Below are 15983 nucleotides of genomic sequence, written 5' to 3' on the forward strand. Positions count from 1 at the left end.
AGAGCATAAGCTTTTGTGGGCTACAGCCCACTTCACTGGATGCACAGAATGGAACATATAGTAAGAAGATATATATATATATATATATATATATATATATACACACATACAGATAAGTTGGAAGTTGCCATACAAACTGTGAGAGGCTAATTCCTTAAGATGAGCTATTATCAGCCGGAGAAAAAAACTTTTGTAATGATCATCAAGATGGCCCATTTAGACAGTTGACAAGAAGGTGTGAGGATACTTTACTTAGGGAAATAGATTCAATATGTGTAATGACCCAGCCACTCCCAGTCTCTCTTCAAGCCCAAGTTAATGGTATCTAGTTTGCATATTAATTCAAGCTCAGCAGTTTCTCGTTGGAGTCTGTTTTTGAATCTTTTCTGTTGCAAAATTGCCCCCAACTAAAACCTCTCCAGCGCATCATCAAAGATTTATAACCTATCCTGAAAAATGATCCCTAACTCTCACAGATCTTGGGAGACAGACCAGTCCTCGCTTACAGGCAGCCCTCCAACCTGAAGCAAATACTCTCCAGCAACCACACACCACAATACAAAAACACTAACCCAGGAACCTATCCTTGCAACAAAGCCCGTTGCCAACTGTGTCCACATATCTATTCAGGGGACACCATCATAGGACCTCATCACATTAGCCATGCCATCATGCCATCAGCTCGTTCACCTGCACATCTACCAATGTGATATATGCCATCATGTGCCAGCAATGCCCCTCTGCCATGTACATTGGCCAAACTGGACAGTCTCTACGCAAAAGAATAAATGGACACAAATCTGACATCAAGAATCATAACATTCAAAAACCGGTAGGAGAACACTTCAACCTCTCTGGCCTCTCAGTAAAAGATTTAAGGGTGGCAATTTTGCAACAGAAAAGCTTCAGAAACAGACTCCAGTGAGAAACTGCTGAGCTTGAATATATATAGCTTCTTACTATATGTTCCATTCTATGCATCCGATGAAGTGGGCTGTAGCCAACGAAAGCTTATTCTCTAATAAATTCATTAGTTTCTAAGGTGCCACAAGTACTCCTGTTCTTTTTAAGAATGAAGATGGTAACTTTGGACTTGTTTTTAGGGGAAGGTCCAGTGGGGAGCTGGGGGGGGAGGGAGGATGCTTTATCTGTAGCTACGGAGAAGTTAGTGACATGTCTGGAAACCTTCCTGAATATGCTCTGCCTGCCAATCCACCTTCCATCTCCTAATTCCACATCCACTCCTACATATGAAGTAGGACTTGACTTGACTTACTATGGCCAGTGGTTCTATCCAGTTCGGTGCATGGGCCACCAGCGCCCCAGGCAGACTTCTAAATGGTTTGAGAACAAAGCCTTAAGTTGCCGGCAGTTTAGGAAAGGAGGATCTCTTTTATGTGTTCCCCTCTCCCCTCCACACACACACACACACACACATTTACAACTGCCCTATGCTGTTGCTAGGTGATTCTCGGTGCTCAGCAGACTATTTGCACTCCCGCGTGATTGTTATGCCACTATTTAAAAACGTACAGTGCCACCTAGCAACCGCTTGCATCTCTCAGACATGGGAAGTATGTAGCTTGTTATGCTGCTGGTAGCAGCCTCCCTCCGGAAGAAGGCAACTGAGGACAAAGAAATTGGTTTCAGAAGGCAGTGTTACATAATACTGCAGTACAAGACCACCCCTACAAGACCACCCCCCCCCCCGCTTTAGTCCTGCTGAACTTCCTTCTGCAGTACAAAGAACAGGAGTACTTGTGGCAGTTTCCTTGAGCACTCCATGATCTCCTACATCAATCACTTGTGTTTTACTGAAGGATGTGGGGACTCTCCCAATTGGATTTGACTAGTGCACTAATCCCCTCACAATATAAACTCTACATTGCGTGTACTGATGTATTTGAAACGCTCTTTTCACAAGTGAAGTGTAAGTGAAATAATGCAAATGTAAATTGACTGCTATGCATGAAATCAAATGAAACAAATTACTGTTCAGATCCTGTTTTAGAATCTGCTCATTTTTGCTGTGGAAAGTGCTGTAAACAGGGCAGGGAATGGCTAATTGTGTTTGGACAATGCCTAGCTTGGCAGGGCTCTGATCCTAACTGGCACCTCTGAGCACTACTGTAATATAAGTAACAATCAAAGGCAGTGACTGGGGCCTAATTCAGTGCCCAGTGAAGTCAATGAAAAAACTCTTATTGTCTCCGCAGACAATGAAAATACCATACAAACTGTAATACTTTTGAGACCACAATTCTGGCCACCAGGGGGCTGCAGCAACTAAGTTTCTGTTCCCTTTCCCAAAGGCTCGCTGTCTGTGCACGACAGTGCAGTTAGTTTTGTTGTCTTTGTGACACACGTCATTTGGCGTGTGTCCAACCACTTGCCGTTTTCAGGAAACTCCTTCCTTTTTTGTTTTTCATTTAAATTATTTAGCTGATATTTTTAAATGCAGTGGATCATTATTAGGAAAAAAAAAGAATTTGAGAAGTGTGCACAGAAAGGTTTCAAAGTAGCAGCCATGTTAGTCTGTATTTGCAAAAAAGAAAAGGAGGACTTGTGGCACCTTAGAGACTAACCAATTTATTTGAGCATAAGCTTTCGTGAGCTACAGGATGCATCCGATGAAGTGAGCTGTAGCTCACAAAAGCTTATGCTCAAATAAATTGGTTAGTCTTTAAGGTGCCACTAGTACTCCTTTGCTTTATGCACAGAAAATCTTTGAAACAAAACCAAGGAGTTTGCTTTCTGAAAAGCATTCTTAAGATCTGGACTATATCGCAACATGAAACAATGTTAGTATTAAAGGCACTGAAACTACCATTCCAATAAAAAGACTCCTGCACAACAGTGGAATCACTTAGGCATATTCAATTAGAATAACCTGAAGAAGAGCTCTGAGTAGCCTGAAGGCTTGTCTCTCTCACCAACAGAAGTTGGTCCAATAAAAGGTTTCACCTCACCTATCTTGTCTCTAAAATAACCACACAACATTGAACTCCCAAGTGAATGAACCCTGGTGAGCATTCTTTCTAGTGCAGCAACTAACATGCCACTGCAAAACCTCCAGTTAAAGCAGGCAGAGTAAGGGTGAAAAGGCCCCAGTGAAGTCAACTGGAGTTTTGACTGTCTGTCAAGTGGATGGGCAGATGCCAAGAATTGTTCATCAATTCAGACCAAAATTGTTTGGGGCACTTCTCTTACTGTAGCTAATACAAATGAATGTTGTGTCTCTGTTTGCTCTCTTATAAGGTAACTAGGGGATTTGACAGCTTTTGATCCGATCCTAAGGTGTGATGTGGCTGGCTGCTTTGCATTGCATTGTTAGTGGGTTCCAGCCCCAAAGCTGTTGTACCTTGCCAAGGTAGGATAACCCCAATATAGAGGATCCTCCTGCGCTATACCCACACCTCATTGTATCCTGCTGGCTGCTGTGTGGCCCTCAAGGTGATAGGCAGCTACTTACAGGCTCCTCCAAATCATGCCAGGAGACCAGCCCAGGATCAGGGCAGTGCAAGGGCTGCCTTTGTACATACTGCTCTCCTCAACCGCACTATGTTCCCCATCTATAGACAAAAATCTGGGCCTTTTGGTGTTGGATTTTGTTCAGAGGAACACAGCTTTTGTTTTTATATTTAATTTTGGCTTCCTGCCTGACAAAGCAAAAACACTTTATATAACACTGTTATGTAAAGCAATGGCTAGGTATGGCGTTACATAACTAAAAGGGGAATTTCCCCTGAGTAATACATTTTCTTTTCTTTTCAAGAAAGGTGACTTCTTCGCTCTGATCACTCTGTTTGTATGTTGGATCCTGTTTCCCCACCTTTCATCTGTTTTATGTCTTTCTAGATTATTTTATGCTTAGTTTCTAGGATAGTAGTGACATTCAGCCTTCTGTGCAGTGTAGTACAATACCATTAGCATTGGTGCTGGCAGAATCACCTATTATTAAGGTAGTCTGATTCGTCCCATTATTACAATACCCTCTTTTCAGTTGCTTATACCTTTGACAAACTTTAATCATCAAGACTGCAATTCTTTCTATCACTTCCGCTCTCCCGCAGACAAAACAGTTCTGCTATTTTTGATAATGAGGCTAGGGCAAAATACATTGTTTTGCCGATGTTAAAAAATTCTGGTAACTTTTTCTTTCAAAAACTCTAGCACCCCATACTTTTGAGCAGGGGTATGAAATTTAGCTGGGGGGAGGGTGGCCTTTAAGTCAGGGAAGTCTCTTTTGCCATCCCTGTAAAAATCCCTTCAAATTTGTTCAAGTTATAAGCCTATGAAAAGTCTGAGCTTGCACATGCTCAGTAGAGACAGATTTTAGCAGCTAAAATCTCTAAAGATTTTGTCCTCACTGAGCATGCTCAAGCCTTTCACAGCTCCTAATGCTGACCAGACTGCGCATTCTCCCTCTAGACCAGGACTACAGGGGAAAAGCCAGACTTTCCCTCTAACTGCGGTTCCCAGCTGCCGCAGGCTAAGGTGTGGGCAGGCACCGGAACTGAGAATAGGGAGACTGTCTCTCTTGTGCTCTCAGTGACTTCCCTGCTGGCACCCAGGCACGACAGAGGAGGAAGCCGCCTGATCAGAATGCAGACGGGACATGAGATGGACCAAGTCACAAAAAAAGCCATAATGGGTGGGCAAGTGAAATTGTGACTGGCTGGGCAAGGATACTGGTACTGGGAGCTGGGAGAAGAGGATGCAAAGAAGGTAAGGTCAAAGAAATGTATCTTGCACTTATGAGGTTTGTGGTGGTCCTTTCTTCCCATGTGAATTCATTGCACAGTTCTGAACTGGCCCCCAAGAAAGGTCTGTTTCCTGCACAGACCAGCTTTATCTTTGCTGTAGAGAGTGGGCCAAAGGAGAAAAGTTGCACCCAGGGTCTTCATCCCAGACCTTACGTCAGTCTTTTAGATATCTTGGACCCAGGCTATGAACCAAGAGTTTAAACTTGATGTGATGTTCTATGGGAAGCCAGTGTAGAGAGTGGAGGACAGCAGTGATGTACTTGTGGTAGCCTGTTTTGCTGAGAAGATGCACTGCAGTGTTCTGTACTAGATGGAGTTTCCTAAGTGCAGCCGAAAAATGAGGAAGGTGTGAATGACTGAAGCCAGGTCATGGTTTGCCAGGATGAGATGGAGTTTTGAGGTAACTAAAGATGGATGCTATTATGTGAGAGCTTAGCATCAGTGAGGAATCCAGGAGCACTCCTACGCTATAGACTGAATTGACCAACTGTGGGTGTGTATCTTCAACCATAGGAGGCTGCCCTGTGGCTGCAAATGCTTTCCTCTGCCTGTCAGCACAACTGTCTTTCACTTGGTTGGGTCCAGCTTTTCGTGTTCTTGCCACACAGAATGCATCCAATGAAGTGAGCTGTAGCTCACGAAAGCTTATGCTCAAATAAATTTGTTAGTCTCTAAGGTGCCACAAGTCCTCCTTTTCTTTTTACACATGGTTATGGGTCACAACATTATTAGTCAAATTACATGACAAAAACACAACCCTGACTGAGAAAAGTTTCACCAACAAAAGTGCCAGTGTGGACGGCGCTATGTCGGTGAGAGATGATCTCCCACCGCTCATTAGGGGTGGTTTAATTATGCCGGTGGGAGAGCTCTCTCCCGCTGGCATAGAGTGTCTACACAGGAGACCTTATAGCAGTGCAGCTGCAGCGTCTGTAGTGTAGACATAGCCTTAGTCTCTATGCCTCAGTTCCCCAACTATAAAATGGGGATAATACCATCCCCTCACTTCACAGGGGGCCTGTGAAATAAATTAATTAGTGCTTGTGAAGCACTCACATACTATTGTGATAAATGGCACAGCAAAGTTAATGAGGAAATTAATAATTCTGTATTCAGAGCACAGTTTGAATAGTGTGCAGTAAATAAGGCCTGTGGCCATACATTGAACAATGAGAAAACAAAATATTGAATAGCTTCATCTATCCTGTGGACTGAATGAGGCAAGGGTCCTGTGGAAAAAATAGTATGTAATCATATAGCTAAAGATTGTATCATAATGCATATGCACAAGGGGACCAAATTAAGGTTGCATAGGCGACCTTAATTCTGGTGTTTCCTACGTTTCGAGTGCTTGACTTTGCAACCTTAATAATAGAGAGCCAAGGTGGGTGAGGTAATATCTTTTATTGGACCAGTTTCTGTTGGTGAGAGCTTTAAAGCTTCCACAGAGCTGCTCAGGTCTGGGAAAATACTCAGGGTGTTACACCTAAATACAAGGTGGAACAGATTGTTTAGCAAAAGTAGTTAACACGTATTTCAAGGGACCATTCAAAGTGAAGTGGCCCGTTAACACCCCTCCAGTCATAAGGATTATAGGAACAAGGCATAAATCTAGTGTCTCTACTTAGGTCATGATTTTTAGTATCTAGCAAAGGTGTGAATTTGAGCTCCCAGACTCATGTTTTGACAGTGTTGTGCAGGTTTCCTTTGCGGATGAGGACTGATAGGTCCGATATAGAGTGATCGCTTTGTGATGTGGGGTTTTTGTCTTTTTTTCCTGTGTGAGTTCATTCGAGAGCATAGTGATTGGCTGGCTGGTTTCATGCACACAGTTGCTATTGGGGCAGTTAGTGCAGTGGAGGAGGTACACACCACATGTTGAGATAGGCATGTGTAGGACCCAAGGATCTTCAAAGGTGAGTTCGGGGTGGGGGTAGTGTTGATCATTGTAGCAGTGGAGATATGTCTGCAGATTTTGCATCTGTTGTTCTGGAAGGGTCCGGTGCTCTTTGAGTTGGTGTGTCCTGGTCTGTGTGGAGCTTGCCTCTGATGATGAGGTTGAAGAGGTTGTGGGGTTGTTTGAAGGTCAGAAGAGGAGGTGCAGGACCCAGCCTTGAAAGAAATCTTTCCTGAATCTTTCTGGCTTCTCCTGTCAGCACAGATACTCCACCTCCCAGAGAGGCGGTAGCGATGTTGACAGGAGAAGCCCTCTCATCAACATAGCACTGTCTACACTGGGAGTTAGGTCGGTATAACTGCATCGTCCGGGGTGTGTATTTCCCACACCCCTGAGCAACGTATTTATACCAATATAAGTTGTTCGTGTAGATCAAACCTTAGGCTATCGCTACACTAGACAGCTTACCGCAGCGCAGCTGCCTCATCTAAGCTGACAAGAGAGATCTCTCCCGTCAACTTAATTAATCCATCCCCAGTGAGTGGCGGCTACTATGTCGGTGGGAGAAGCTCTCCACACCAGTGCTTAAGTCAGCATAAGTTATATCACTCAGGGGGTGGCTAATTCACACCCCTGAACAACATAACTTGTGTCAACTTAAGCTGTAGTGTAGCCATAGCCTTCGTAAATTTCCCAGACTTGAAGCTGAGCTCTGTATATGCCCAGAAGTTGGTCCAATAAAAGATATTACCTCACCCACCTTGTCTCTCTTAGGCTATATCTACACTGGCACTGTTGTCACTCAGAGGTGTGAAAAAATACCTCCCTGAATGACAAAATGTTAGCGACGAAAAGCGCCTGTGTGGACAGCGTTTTGTCGGGGGGAGCCGCGCTCCTGGTGACAAAGCTACTGCCCCCATTGGAGATGGTTTTATTTTCTCACCGGGAGAGGCGATAAAGAGCAGCCACACAGCGCATCTTACAATGACGCGGCTGGGCCATCCTGGGATTGACACAGCCACAACAACACCGCATACCACCTTACTAATGTTCTTTTAATGTAATTTTGTATGTGTGTGTGTATAACTACCATGTCTTATTGCTTATGTTCAATATTCAGTTAATATTAAACCTGCATATTGGATCTCAAAGCACTTTACACACTACATCAATACAGCATCACTGAAAAGCTGCTACCTGGGATAAAGTATAAAAACCATCCAGCACATACCAGTGTGTCAAAGGAAACTCTTGGCCAAAGACACTGGCTGGCCCTTGTCCTTATTTTTTTATGAAAAGTGCCATCAGATCTTTAATCAGAGAACCTCTGTTTTTAAGTGAAACACCCACAAACTTCGTAACAGTACTTCGTGATCTATCTTGGGAGGATGAAGGCTTGACATAACCCTCCTGCAATTTGAGCCTGCCGGTTTGAAAACATCTAGTATTTCAAAGCTGGTTCTTAGACCAGGCATTCTGTATAACAGCATGATTGAATTATGGCTGAAAACATTTATTCATAATTCTTAAAAATAAAAGGAAACATATTAGAAGTTTTCCTGTCATAGGGCGTGATCCAAAACCTACTGAAGTGAATGTGAGTCTTTCAGTTGATTTCAACAGGCTTTAGATCAGACCCATAGTAAGTGCAACATTTAAAATACTAGGATATGTCATTTGCCCTAGCAGTGACTAGCTTGTTTACATGTGCAGCAAGCCCCCACCCTCACCACAAAGATTAGGCTTGAGACAGAAAGGAAACCTAATGCAAACAAGTGAAGAAGTTCTCTACATCTGAAATGAAACCTTCACACTCATGAGATAAGTCAAACCACTGAAGTGAAAAAATTGCAAACAGAGACAGAGTTCTTCAACCAGCAGGGTGAGAGGACAGAGGCACCAACTACATAAACACACTTCAAATCCCAGGTTACACACGACAGGCTTCCAATATAACTCCTCTTATGGATTCCAGAATAAAACTCCCTGGTAAACTTTAAGTTAAGGTTGCTAAATTACAGAACAGCTGCGAAAGAATGTCCTACTTATCAAATTTAAAGAGGCAAGAGTTTAGAAATTCTCAGTGTCTCAGTGTGACTTTCTCAGTTAATATTAATTCTCTAAAATTATAATTAATGGATAGATTAGCAATACCATCATAAGTCTTAAAAATGGAACTTTAACTCTATCTTCCTGTGCTGTAATATTAGGGTATGTGGAATTACTGGGGATTCTACAGCCTTCTATGGATTATGATTGGATTAATGCTGTGATGTCACTGATCTGATTTGATCAGTATAATGAGCTTGCTGCGTGTCTTACTGCATTTGAATTGCTCTCCATAAACGGTATGTGTCTTCATTATTGGAAGCGCTTTGAGATGTATATTATTTATGAAAATGGAAGATTTTCCCAAAACTGTATCACCAGCGTTGAGAAATGGCATATGAATGATCATTCCTCAGCACTTTTTGATGGAAGTCCAAAGGATAAAGCTGAACAAGGAGAGGAATATATCACCCAAGGTCAGCTATACCCAATGTGCTAAATTCATACTAGAGTATGCCTATACGCCCCTATTGAGGCTAATGGGGTACAGTGGTGTGAGATCAGAACTTGGCATAATGTATCCCTTATGGTCAGCTACCTAACTTTAAAACAGGTTAAATTTCCTATGGCTCATCCAGCCCAAAAAGTTAGGCTTTAAAAATTTGGGGATATCCACAAGATATCCACTATAAATACTCTTATCCCCAAAGTTTCATCCTTTCTGGAAATATATTCTCTGCCACACAAGACTGATAATATGGCATTTAGACCCCAGTTCAGCAAAGCAGTTAAACATATGCTTAAGTACAGTAGTTAAGCACGTTAGGACTCACTGAAGTCAACATCACATAAGAAGACACAGTTCCTTATCCCTCTTCTGTTTTGTTGCTTTAAAGTTCACAGAAATTTCAAAATGCAAACATATTTCAGAGGGGTTGTGTGAGTGTATTACAAGCTTTCATCAGTTCATATTAGAAAGGAAAAGACTAGTGATGCCAGCAGTATTACATTGAATTTACACTTGCCAGCCACAGTTTAGACTCCAAAAAAAGAAAAGGAGTACTTGTGGCACCTTAGAGACTAACAAATTTATCTGAGCATAAGCTTTCGTGAGCTACCGCTGACTTCATCGGATGCATGCAGTGGAAAATACAGTAGGGGGATTTTATATACGCAGAGAACATGAAACGGTGGGTGTTACCATACACACTGTGCATCCGATGAAGTGAACTGTAGCTCACAAAAGCTTATGCTCAAATAAATTTGTTAGTCTCTAAGGTGCAACAAGTCCTCCTTTTCTTTTTCCGGATACAGACTAACACGGCTGCTACTTTGAAACCTGTCAGTTTAGACTCCTTATCTGAAAAGCTTTTAGAAGCTGTTGCCTGTGGGACCTAACAAGTGAACAGAAAAGACATCTTTTTTCCCAGCAAGTTCAATTTCTCATAGAAGATTAAAATGAAATATTATCTATTTATAATTTAAATAGATTAATTTTATAATTTAAGTAGATTATCCTGCCAGCTGGATTGGGTGCTCAGTGCTAAATAAGGCACAAAAACGCGCACACTTCCTAAGAGGAGGTCACAGACTAAGCAGGCAGTCCAGACAGAAAATGGAGTGAGAGCCAGAGGATGATTCTAACAAAGGGCCCTACATAGATCTTGTTTTACTGGAGAAACTTGGGGGTGGGGGGCCAAAAAATGTGTGAGAAAGTGGGGAGTCAATAAAATGTTAAAGTGAGAAAAAGTAACACTAGGAAAATTGGGGGTGGGAGGGAGTCAAAAAGGCAGAGAAAGTATCTTCCTCTCCCATGCTTCATCCTTTAGTGTTATCTACCAAATCCATTTACCAAATAAAAACCAACATTTCTATCTATGCAGCCAGCAGAAACAATCATGGTCAGGCTAGTGGCGTAATGCAAACGCAGGTGGAGGGCCAAATTCAATTCCGCACTTCCGGTATGTTTATCCCTGGGTGGGGCAGAAGCTCTGTGTAAATAATCTGCTCAGCCCAAGGATATGCAAGCGGACTTTAAGTGGCAGAAGGCATTCTCTCCCCTTCAAGTTAGGCGTGTGCATCTGCAGCATTCCTAACCTTTGCTGGCACAGGGATTCTGAGAGACCAGGATTTAGGGGATTATTTTAGCCAGTCTCCCATGTGCCAGTGCAGAATACTGGATTGAGGCATCCTTCCCATCTTAAATCCTTTTAAACGTCCTGTTTTATAAATATGCATTCTTACATAACTACCTAAAAGTCAGTTGAAAAACAGGAGTAGTATGGGTGGTCCATTTACATACAGCCAGGTGCTGTCACCTGTTCCTGTGTTGAATAGTGCTGTACGCCATGAGCGGTCCACTGAAATCAGTAGGACTGTTCATGATATATGATGATACTTAGCATGAATAAGGGTGGCAGAACCTGGCTTTCAGGGCTTGATTCTGCACCATTTAAGTCACTGGAAGCTTTGCCATTGACTTCCATGGGCAGGATCAGGCTGCCAGAGAGTAGCTTCATTCTACTTTCAGTGGGACTCCTCACTGAGACAAGTACTACTTAACATAAGTAAAGGTGGCAGAGTCTGGCCCCAATTGGCAATACAAATGTAACTATCTCCTGTGTTCAGAGGTGGAATGCTTTCAGTGCAATGACCCAGACCTGCCAACCGTCCCCATTTAGGAGGCACACGCCCTTAGTTTTCTTTATTTTAGAAAAGTATCACTTTTTCTTTCTGTGCCTCAGGAAAACTCTCCTGCACCGATAATGGTGTTTAAAAGGTTTCAGAGTAGCAGCCGTGTTAGTCTGTATCCGCAAAAAGGAAAGGAGTACTTGTGCCACCTTAGAGACTAACCAAGTTATTTGAGCATAAGCTTTCGTTAGCATCCAATGAAGTGAGCTGTAGCTCACGAAAGCTTATGCTCAAATAAATTGGTTAGTCTCTAAGGTGCCACAAGTACTCCTTTTCTTTTTGCAGTGTTTAAAATGGTGTCCTTACTTTTGTCCCCTAATGTTCCTGAGTCTAGCCTTCAAATGTTGTCAGCTAAAACAATCCCACCTCTAATCTATTTACTCCTCTATTATTTTAATAATGAAAATTGCCTCTTCAGAGCATCAAGTGACTCAAACATTACAGTCATCAATCTTAGACCACAAAACCCAGTGTGAAACCGGTAATGTTATTTAGAGAATGAAACCCCTGCTGTTCGCTAAAATCACCCTCTCCAGATAAAATATTCAGTCAATTACATGCATTCCAGGCTCAGCTTTCCTTCCCTGCTCCTTAGAAGACGAAAGCAAACCGCATTCTTAAAAATAATTTTAGGGCACCATTTAAGTTTAAACAGTTTATAAATTATTGCCTGGTAATTTTTTTCCCATTTATTTGTTCAACTCCTGTTGTTCATTCAGCTATTTAGGCTGGATTCATCTTAATTTAGATCCCTGCTAGCACAGTTGGAAGAAAAGTGACCCAGAGACAGTAAATGACTATGCAAGCCAAGCTATGTTATATTTCACACAAAGGCAAAATATGTTCTGTATCCAGACTAGCAAATGGGTGCTGGAGTCATGGCCTTCTAATCCTAGCCTGGAGGCTGAGCTGGTTCCATACATTTATTTTAGTCTGAATAGGGTTTAAGCATTAGGGTGGAGACATCTTTATCAGTGCACCTCTCAGCAAGACATGATAATAGAAAGCAATCGTCTTTGATCTCAATATAGGCAATGTGTGTTTCACAAACCACCATGTAAAAGGAACCTGCCTTTGCAGTTGTATAAACCTCCTATTGAATGGAGATAGTGTCGCTGGTATCATGGAAGCTGAAGAAAAAAATGTTATTTCCCTGCACATCTTTCTCTGGTGATTGTTGTGTCTTTTGCTCTTTACACAACAAAAAGAAAATGAAACAATTTCAGAATGTGGGGCTGAATTAAGGAAGTTCACAGAGTGTTGTCAGTTTGGAGAACATTTAAATGCTGCATTAAGGGAGTGGTTAGCGGGTGGTATGCAGAGTGAATCAATACAACCACCACTGTTGACTGAGGCTGATTGTATCCTAGAATGTGCCCCAGAAATTATTATATTAATCGAGACACCTACTCACAAGGTCAGCGAGCAATTGTTGCATCTTTTGTTCTTTACACAACAAATGTAAATAGTAATATGAAGGCACCACAGCAGCACATTGGGGGCCAAGAGACCATGTTTACTAAGAGCTTTTCTACAGCAGTGCAGCTGCGCCACCGTAGGGCTTAGTGAAGACGCTACCTACACCAACAGGAGACCGTCTCCCATCAGCACAGCTACTCTGCCTGCCTGAGAGGCAGTAGCAATGCCGAGGGTTAGGTCGGAATAACTACGTCACTTGGGGTGTGGATTTTCCACACCCCTGAGCGACGTAGTTATACTGACATAAGTTAGTAGTGCAGACCAGGGCTAAGTATATACAACATACAAGGCCTACCTACATGTACACACTACTGCTCGGGTAGGTTTCTAAACACAGACCGCAGAGAGTGCCACTAGAGGACTCTAAGACTTTTTAAAGGGATACTGCCCAGTTCCTACACAATGCAGAGATAAAAGTCAAAATTGTTCATACTTTTAAAACATGGCAACTTGTTCTGCAAACCTATTGCCACTTTGACATTTAAATCGGGAACTGTACTACTGTTCATAAGAGCAGGTAATGTATCTAACATAATCTCTGTAAATTAGTAGGAATTCTAGAACAATGTATTTGGGGGGTGGTGCAGCTTTGGAGTATTAGATGAGGGTGTCTGACTGTGAAGTCATGTTATAAACACTCAGAATCCCTGATTCAAGGTATAGATCTATATCTAGAAAGAGATATATAGTGGGAGGTGATGTAGCAGTTAAAGCAAAAGACTTGGTACCAGGACACCTGGGTTCTATTCCCAGCCTGCCACTAAATGATGTGACTTCTAGCCTCTCACTGAACCTCTTTGTGATCAAAGGGAAGTAGTAGTATAAAATACAGCTTTTGGCAGAGTAACAGATGGCACTAGTGGGAGTCCCATGCAGTCATCCTTATCCAGAAAGGGAGTGTCTGTAGTAGGGGGTCTCAAATGGGTAGGAGGAAAATGAAAACTAGGGAATATTCAAGCCTTTTGCAGGTATCTGGAGGAGTCCCATTGCCCTTCTGGTAGGGGGCAGTGGGAATAGAACAGAACTATTCCAATGGGAATTGTTTTTATAGTGATCAGGAACAAATAATTATCAGACATTTATATACCACTAGGATGTACATGATGCTCTATACAAGACAGTCCCTGTCCTAACAGTTTTATACCTAATGCAAACATATTTTCTTTTTCATGAGCTCAGAATGAAGTTTCCTAAAAACAAGCTTGGTTATAATGTTCTATCAGCTGATGGTTTAAGACACAGCCATTTCTTATAAGGGAGCTAGCCAAAAGGGTCATGTACATTTACCTGTTTGTGTTTATCTGAATGCAAAAGTTTGGAAAATCTAGAAAAAAAATCGGAATCCAAGAATACTATTCAAGTAGAAAGTTCAAAAGTAAAGACTAGTATTTCATCTAACAGTTTTTTCTTTGTAGAATTTTTAAAAGTAAATCCACTTACTTAAAAAGAATGTTATATCTTGGTAGATTTATAGCAGGATCTATCAAAAAGAACCTACCAAGAAAAAAGAATGGGAGTACTTGTGGCACCTTAGAGATTAACAAATTTATTAGAACATAAGCTTTGCTCTAATAAATTTGTTAGTCTCTAAGGTGCCACAAGTACTCCTGTTCTTTTTGCGGATACAGACTAACACGCTGCTACTCTGACACCTACCAAGAAGCCACCAGACAGAAACACAATGCATCTACAGGCTGTTGCTTTGATTATTTGCTGACAAATATTATTTTTAAATCCCTGTTCAGCAAAGCCATTTGAAAATAGAATTTTTATTTCACTCGTTTATGTTACAATATATTTTCCAAATTAAATAAGTGGGCCAGACCTTGCCGTCATTATTCAAGCAAAGCTCTCACTGATGAAAAAGATCTCAAGATTTGACAATAAGGCCCAATTCAGCCTATGTACTTAAACCTATGCATAATCTTAAACACATATTTAAGACTATCCCTATTCTGTAGACCATTTAACTGTACGTTTCACTTTTAATCACGATTCAGTCTCATTGACTTCAATTGGGTTACATAAGCCACAAATTTGACCCTATGTTTATTATTATGAATGGCAAGCCACAGGGTTTTTTCCTCCAGGAACCTAGAATAATATGACAGGTTTCAGAGTCGCAGCCCATGCTAATCATATGAAGTAGGATTCAGGAAGCTGGCAAGTCCAGTTGAAAGGAGCAGCTCCCGGCTTAATGGAGTCAAGTGAGTACTCACCTGAAAGTTTTACTTTCTTAACTGATTTGAGCTATCTCCAGTAACAGCAAGAGGCCAGACATAATTTTCAGGTCTTGATGTGTTTTTGTCTTATCATGCTAATCAGTAGCTGACTACAGGCCACAGACAAAGGAAGTGCTGGGAACAGACAAGATGACCCTGTTTAATTTCTCAATGGACTACAAACAATTGGTATGTATTTGCTGTTTACTTTCATCCAAATGAATTTATCTTTGGCTTATGTTAAAGCATACATATACAGCATCTTTGGAACTATTATTACTTAACTTTTACTTCAAAAGGGGCTGGCAAATCATTCAATACACTCTTCTGTACAGCGTTGTCTTCTTTAAATCATCCTGTAAATTATTCTTAAAACCTGCATATTCGTTCCTATTATTATTTACTTACCGGGAACAAAGCATTCTCAGTGGAGGGATATAGCTATAAAATGAACTTTGCGGGATATTCAGCAAAGCCAGAGTCTGACCATCTTTACAAAATGCTGAAAAATCTGCCTCTTCAAAAGAATCTTTCCTCTGTAACAAGAATGACAGCCCCAACATTGACATTCCACCTACCTAAACAGGATGCCACTTTTGTGCAAAAAAATTAAATTAAATTAAATTAAAACCAAGTAAATTAAAAAACACGAAACTAAAAATTAAAAACTAACAATAAATACAAACAAGCAACTCAAACCATCAACAACAACCACTATCCCCTTATGCATAGGTTAGTTTTTAATCCCTAACAAGGGGACTCCATGAATCCACTAGAGACTTGGCTATTGCTACTGATCTTATGTGCAAGGTGCTCACATAGAACAGTGATGGGCCACAGAATAGAATCCCAATATAGAGAGTATATTTCTAGCACCTA

Source organism: Chelonia mydas, chromosome 1 (assembly GCF_015237465.2).
Source record: "Chelonia mydas isolate rCheMyd1 chromosome 1, rCheMyd1.pri.v2, whole genome shotgun sequence".
Lineage (NCBI taxonomy): Eukaryota > Metazoa > Chordata > Testudines > Cheloniidae > Chelonia > Chelonia mydas.